Genomic DNA, 7,093 nt, shown 5'->3' with positions numbered 1-7,093 from the left:
GGGTCCCTGCCCAGGCAGAGGAGTTTTCATAGGCATGAGGGAGTGGAAAAAAAAAACCTCCAAACCTTCTGTCTGTGGGCAAGTAAGTGGACTGGAGCAGCTGTGAGGCCCCCAAAGCCTGTTGCGAGGTGGTACCTCCAGGGCTGATGGCCCCACTCCTCCAGGGCTGGTTCTCCTACCTGGGCAGCCCGCTAAGCCCCTGTCCACTGATGGGCTTGCCTGGGGCCACTCGGTTGCAGTGGGAGGACCTGGAGGCTTCGGCATGCTGGGGCTTTCCCAGGCCACCTTCCTCCAGATCCAGGAGGCCTCCGGGCTGGGTGCCAGGGAGAGCACACCGCTTCCAGCCGCCTCGGATCACCTGGCTGCGTGCAGCTTGGGGACAGAACCAGCGGCTGGTTTCAGGTAAGCGAGTCGCTCCCTGCTCGACTGACTTGGAGAGAGAAGCTTGGTTCTGTCGGGAGGTCTGAGACCTCAACAGATCCTTTTATCTGGTGGGCTTGGGAGGGCAAAAGCTTTGGGTCCTAAGGTAACTCCCCCCATCTCCTTTTAGAGTGTGCTACAGCAGTGCATTGCTGATGATATCTTGTTTCTCTCTCCAGGGCGCTGAGAGTGTTTCAGAGCTCCGGAGTTGGGAGCCCACACTCGGGTTTGTGGCCCCTAGTTCCCTGGGCAGCAGGTGCCTGTCTGCCATGCACTGCCCATGCTCTGCGCTCAGAGCTGACGCTTCCCGGGGAGCCGGGGAGCTGTGGATTAGTCACCCTCGTGACCCGACGGCCTAAGTGTGTTCTGAAGGATCAGAGTGGGGTGGAGTGTGAGGGGAGCTTAACTAAAAGCCAGGCTAGGCTGGGGCGCTTTTCTGAGGACAGGGTAGCCCCGTTGAGACCTGAAGGAGGACTTGAGACCACCAGGCTTGCCATGCGGGCGGAAGCGGGTGGTTCAGGGCTGGGAGGTACAGGACAGTAGATGCAGAATATTCCAGAAAGAGGGAGCGGCATGTGCAGAGAGGCCTTCTGCGGGGGGAGAGACATTCTGGGTCACAGAAGGACTCCTGTGATACCTTCGGAAAGGGGGTGGATAGTGGCAGCTGGAAGTTACTACGGAAGCAAGAGTTTGGCTGCAGGAGAAAGCAGCAAAGCTGGGAACTGCCGAGTGCAGCTCTCCTTCAACCCCTCCTTTCATATTTTATTGGTGTCCTGTAATGATGACTCACGCTCAGTCTTGACCTTAAAGCCTTGGCGATGGCCTGATTCCCACCCCAACCCCACTGACCCCACCACTGCTGCTGACCACAGGGGCCCATACTTAGAGCCCTTCCTTGCAGGCAGTGCCGATCCCCGCCCGGCCCATACTCCCCCGTCTGTGACTGAGGCCTTGCAGAGGCGTCCGGCGCAGATGCTGCAGGGCCCTTCATCCCAGCCTCTTCCCCACTGCCGCAGCTGCACAGTGGAGACTGCCCAGGCACGGCGTGAGGGAGAACGGGTGCTATGCAGAACGAGGTGTGCGCCCATCTCCACCCAAGTTTAACATGCCGTACAGTCAGCAACACCCCGCCATCTATGCAGAATACTGCCTAGGATTCCCACCTACCCCCAGTCTTGCTCATAATCAAGGGCAAGGGCAGAGGGAGACAGTCAGCAAACTACAAAGCAGGCAGCAGTGGGCGGGGGGGCGGGCGGCAGGATCGCAGACGCTGGAGTCAGACCTGGGTTGGACCCAGCTCACTAGTCACGTGATTGTGGACAGGTTTTCAAACCACACTGAGGATCACTTTCTTCTGCAAAAACAGGCATAATCCCTGGTTCGCCAGACTGTGGTGAGAATTGAAGAGCACAACTTGGTGTTCGCATTTTATTTTCCTTCTCTTCCCTAGAACAGCACATAATGTTATTTCCAGGAGGCAGAAAAAACAGCGCTTTTATCTGGAGTCCTGAAGAATTGGTAGGGAACCTCAGAGGTAAAGACTTTATGTCTCTTCTTTCTCTTGGTTATGGTATCAGAGGAAATACAGACATACTTTCTTAGCTTCACCCATAGGAGATGTATGATTTGAACACTGTTTGCACATCTTATTTTCAGGTCGAATTTGAAAACAACACAAAACAAAACTCCATTCTTGTATTAGAGAATTGCCTACACAATACAGTTTTAGGACACCAGTTCTCTATGTCACAGTAGAGAATAAGATTGGTGGCTCACGGGGTCATACTTGAATGTCCTGACCACTCATCTGTGATGGGGAAGGGGGAGCCCGCGATCTTCCTCACTAGGGTTCGTGGGCGAGTCGCCCTGGCCCAGGTGAAACCCACCTATGTCTAGTGGTTAGAGCCTCCCAGGCAGAAAGGGTGCTTGTTTCCTGATACAGTGAGATAACATTAGAATATGCTTTGCAGACTGTGAAATTGTTTACGAAACAGGGCAAAAATAATGTAAATGTTCACACAGTTCAGTGATAACTTTCACTATTTTATTTCATCATATATATAATAATATGTAGGAACTGGCTGTGGAATTGAATAAATTAGCCTAGAATTCATGACTTTTGTATTGCTATTGTCTATGTGACTTATCAGCTTTGACTTTCATGTTCTTTGAGCATCACTTTGTAACTCTTCTCTGTGCCTTTCGAATGGAGCCTTATGTTATGTCCCGTCACAAATATAACTGCAATAGACATGCTTTGCTCAGGCAAAGGCTGGGTCTTCCGATCGCATCTCCCTCCTTTCTTCAGTGAGATCCTCTTCTTCTGGAAGCTGGTTTCACATGGTGGCTTAGATTTTTCCATCTTTGTATCTAGCACCATTTGAAATCAGTGTTTTAGGAGTAAGAATTGCAGCACAGCAAAAGGCCACCTGCAGAGGAGCTGCTGCCCTGGGGCCAGCTCCCCTCCTCCTGCCACCTGAGCTGATTCAAGAAAAGAAGAACTTGAGAAGCAAAGTTCACTCTTGAGTGTATTGGGTTGTGGAAGGGGGGCAGTGCAGGGGTGGGGTGGTGTTCAGTAGAAACTCAAGAGGCTTGAGCAGAGCCAGGGTTTGTGATAGTCTTCCCACGGACAGGTAGCAGCAGCCACCAGCAGTAACCTGTTGGTGAGGCCTCTGAGCATGTGATCGGGCAGCGCTGGGTTGGGAACTTGATCACAGTGGGCAGCTGGAGGGCCGTGGACCGGAAGGACTCTCTCATCACCAGCACCGTCCACCTGCTCCTACACGCCATGGAACAATCAGCTGCAGTTGCTGAGTAGGTGAAATCAGACTTGCCACCTGCACCGTCAAGGTGTGGACCCCACTGAGCACCGCCAGACCCATCTCTTACACAGGCTGACCGATTTCTCCTGGTGTTCAGAGTCTGTTTTTGTCTAGCACCATTTGAAATCGGTTATGATGTAGGGGGAAAAGCAGCAGCCTCGAGGTCTCATGCCAAGTCTGGTCAGCAACAGTCTGTGGCTTCCTGGAAGATGGATGGGCAGAGAGAGGTGGGGAAGGTTACACCTTTTCTTACTGACTGCTTTAACTACATCTACAATACTTTATGTACAGGTAATAGATCATTTAGTAGATTTTTAGAAACAAATCACCGTAGTGTGCCTAATGTCCTCAGTTTGCTAAAATGTGATAGTGCTATAAACTCTTAATTGGTTGCTGTTAAATTATCTTTCTGTTCATGCATCCTGACCTTAATAAATGTTTTACTGTATTCAATTTATCATGTGTTTGTTTTTCATCGATTATTTTCCATTCATAATTCTATGATGATAAGTGGGGTCCTGAAAAATTAATTTGCTATATGCAAATGTTAGCCACTTCATAAAGGGTTCAAAGTCGGTTATGGCAAACAGATATTAAAAATGTAGCTGATTAAGACAAGAATGAAATTCTATGAGCCAAGAAATAAAATGAGAAAAAATGATACAAGAGAGAAGTGTTGCAGACCTGAGTTGAAGGGGAAACTGAACTCAGTCCCAAATAGGCTGCAGCCCCGGAGCCTCTGCAGTCAGTGTCCTCTCAGGAACGTTAGCTGAACTGAGCCTGTACCCACGTGGCCCTTAGAGGGAGGTGCTCTGATGAATTCAGCTACATTAGGAGAGATGCAGGCATTCTCGACTTTTGTTCTTGGTTTTTATCAACCCTTGAAGACAGAGTGACCCAGTTCTGTAAGGGTGCTCGGAGATGAGCCAGATTTGACTTCACGGGGGGGGTTTCTCTCGGGAATCTTCAGCTTGCAGGGCTGTTCCCCCTTGATTGACCTTTTTGCACAGAAAGTGCAAGGCCAGCCCTGACCTACCTGTGGGACTTTGAGTTCACACCTGTTCTCCATACGTGGTGGCATCTCAACCACCTGGGAAGCCTTTCTAGGTCCAGTTCCTGCCAGTCTCCCCCCAGCTGGCTGCCCTGCCCGTGGGGTGGGGTGAGGGGGGTGAAGAATCTGTTGGGAAAACTTCCCTGGGAGTGGGGGGCACCTCCCACTGTAGCTGCAGGGCTGTTTGGGGCTGTTGACTGGAGAATTCAGGTTCTGGTTCCCAGGATGTGGTGGGAACAGTTAAGACCCTGGATTGTTTTCTTCACCTCTCTGTTGAGGTAGCTACAATAGATCTATGGGTGTAAAAAGCTTTGGGTCAATTGTAACAAACTAGACAGCTTCTGATTCACCTACTGTGTCCCTGGCTCCAGGCTAAGTATTGCCAATAAAGCAAGTAACCCATGGATTCTGCCAGCAGGTTGCTGTGATTCCAGTCCCCAAATGAGAAAGTGCCAGAAGATCTGGGTTTAACATGAAAGCATAAAAACAATGACTTGGGACATCTTTTCCATGAAAGTAGTTTCTGGAGTTCTCATGAATGCTTAATTTTAAACAAGTGCTCATGGCTGTGTCATAAGCAAAATGAAAGCTCCTTAGTTGTAACTGAAGGGCCACTCATAAAGGATTATTTTTCTTTATTCATCTGAAGGTTGACAGCTTTTTAGCTAAAATTAGCATCCCAAGGTGGTTTGTGCTAATAGATTGCTGAGCAGTGTTTATTTTGAAGATGTCTTGAGTCTGCTTTTGTGACCATGCTTTCAACTTAGAAAATGCTTTGCCAGGCATGGGTCTACCTAAGTTTTACCACGTTTATGGCTTTCTGGGTGGCTCAGTGAAGAATTTGCCTGCAATGCAGGAGACCTGGGTTTGATCCCTGGGTTGAGAAGACCCCCTGGGAGAAGGAAAGGGCAACCCATTTCAGTATTCTTGCCTGGGAAATCCCATGGACAGAGGAGCCTGACAGGCTACAGTCCCTGGGGCTGCAAGTCAGACATGACTCGAGACTCCTCCACCACCACCACGTGTTATCACGCTCTACAGGTTTTCTCGAACCAGCAAGTGAAGAATCAGGGTGGGTAACTTGCTCAGTGTCATCCAGACTTGGATCGATTGTGTCACTTTCTGCTGGTGTGTACACCGCGGGAAGGAAAACAGTTTATTGACCACAGATCCCTATATTATGCTTTCCCCATATATAAGCCATAAGGGACTGAGGTTAGCCATTTTTAAAGGTAATTCTTTAGAAGGTAAGTAGGATAGAGCTAGTTAATTAAGATAAAATTGAAAATGACTTCTAGGTATCACAGCAGTGACTAAAACCTCTGAATGAGTTTGAACCAAGCAATGAACTTGTCAAATGCCCTCACAGCCCACAGGAGGGCAGCAGTGCTGTGATTGCAAAGCCTGCCACCACTTTGCAGGGTAGCGCTCTCTAGCTGAGCCTGGAAATGATGAAAGCAACGCAGATTGGGGAAAACAAACACCATCCCCACCCCGCCCCGCAAATTTGTGTTAAGATCAAATGGCAATCCACTCCAGTATTCTTGCCTGGAAAATTCTATGGACAGAAGTCTGGTGGGGTACAGTCCATGGACTCGCAGAGTCAGAGAAGAATGAGCGACTAACACACTTTGGTTTTGTGTCATTTCTGGAAGACGAAGACCTGTCATTATCACTGTAAAAGCTCTCCCGGTATATCTTACATGAAAAAAAATAAAATAAAATACAGCAGTTCCCTGGAGGACTGCTGGTTAAAAATCTGCCCTCCCGTGCAGGGTTCTATCCCTGGTCTGCTAAGAGTCCACATGTCACATGGCAACTAAGCTAATTCGCTGCAACTACTAAGACCATGTGACAGAACTAATGATGCCCGCGCACCCTAGAGCACACGCCCTGCAACAGAAGCCTGTCTACCACAACCAGAGAGTAGCCCCTGCTCTCTGCAACTAGAGAGAGCCCTGTGCAGCAAGAAGACCCAGCCCAGCCAAAAATCGCAGTACAGGAGTCTCAGGTTCGGTTCAGTTCAGTCGCTCAGTCATGTCCAACTCTTTGCGACCCCGTGGACCGCAGCACACCAGGCCTCCCTGTCCATCACCAACTCCCGGAGTCCACCCAAACCCATGTCCATTGAGTCGATGATGCCATCCAGCCATCTCATCCTCTGTCATCCCCTTCTCCTCCCACCCTCAATCTTTCCCAGCATAAGGGTCTTTTTCAATGAGTCAACTCTTCGCATGAAGTGGCCAAGGTATCCGAGTTTCAGCTTCAACATCAGTCCTTCCAATGAACACCCAGGACTGATCTCCTCTAAGATGGACTGGTTGGATCTTAGGTTACAGGTAAATAAAATTTGGCAAAATGTTTTTTCTTTATAGCTAACCTAATTCCCACAGTGTTGGTATTATAAAGATTGCTTCCTTTCTTTTTCACCAGATAGCTTCCTTTGATTAGCTGAGTGACAAGATCTTAATTCAAGTCTTAGTCATTTTCTGACTTAACAGGCTGAATTACAATTTTCTCTTGCAAATATAAGCACTTAACCTTTGTTGCTACAAGCTTATATGTGCAAGTTCACATGCAGATGTGGACTCTGAGGCTGAAGAACCACAAACGCAGAGGTTCTCCCTTAGCTGTGTATTAGAATCACTTAGGAAGCTTCAGATGTCTAATGTCCGGGCATACCCCAGGTCAATAACGTGACAAGTATCTAGGGGAGGGCGTGGGGGTGCCAAGGCATTAGTAAAAATCCCCAGGGGATTCCAATGTGCAGCCTTGGTTCAGAAACATGCTATGTGCTCAT

At 49.0% G+C, this 7,093-nt stretch overlaps 1 long non-coding RNA gene across 1 annotated transcript; it reads left to right on the top strand.

Annotated features, from left to right (window-relative positions):
* The first annotated feature begins 624 nt into the window (after positions 1-624).
* On the top strand, positions 625-3,695 carry LOC145507874 (uncharacterized). Its single transcript, XR_014055217.1, has 2 exons — positions 625-3,010; positions 3,061-3,695. It is a non-coding gene; the product is annotated as an uncharacterized LOC145507874 (long non-coding RNA).
* Positions 3,696-7,093: the final 3,398 nt, after the last annotated feature.

Source organism: Giraffa tippelskirchi, chromosome 5 (assembly GCF_054371585.1).
Source record: "Giraffa tippelskirchi isolate mGirTip1 chromosome 5, T2T-mGirTip1v1.2.pri, whole genome shotgun sequence".
NCBI classification, from domain to species: domain Eukaryota; kingdom Metazoa; phylum Chordata; class Mammalia; order Artiodactyla; family Giraffidae; genus Giraffa; species Giraffa tippelskirchi.
Note: the sequence above shows the minus strand (reverse complement) of the source record. Positions and strands in the feature narration are given on the sequence as shown.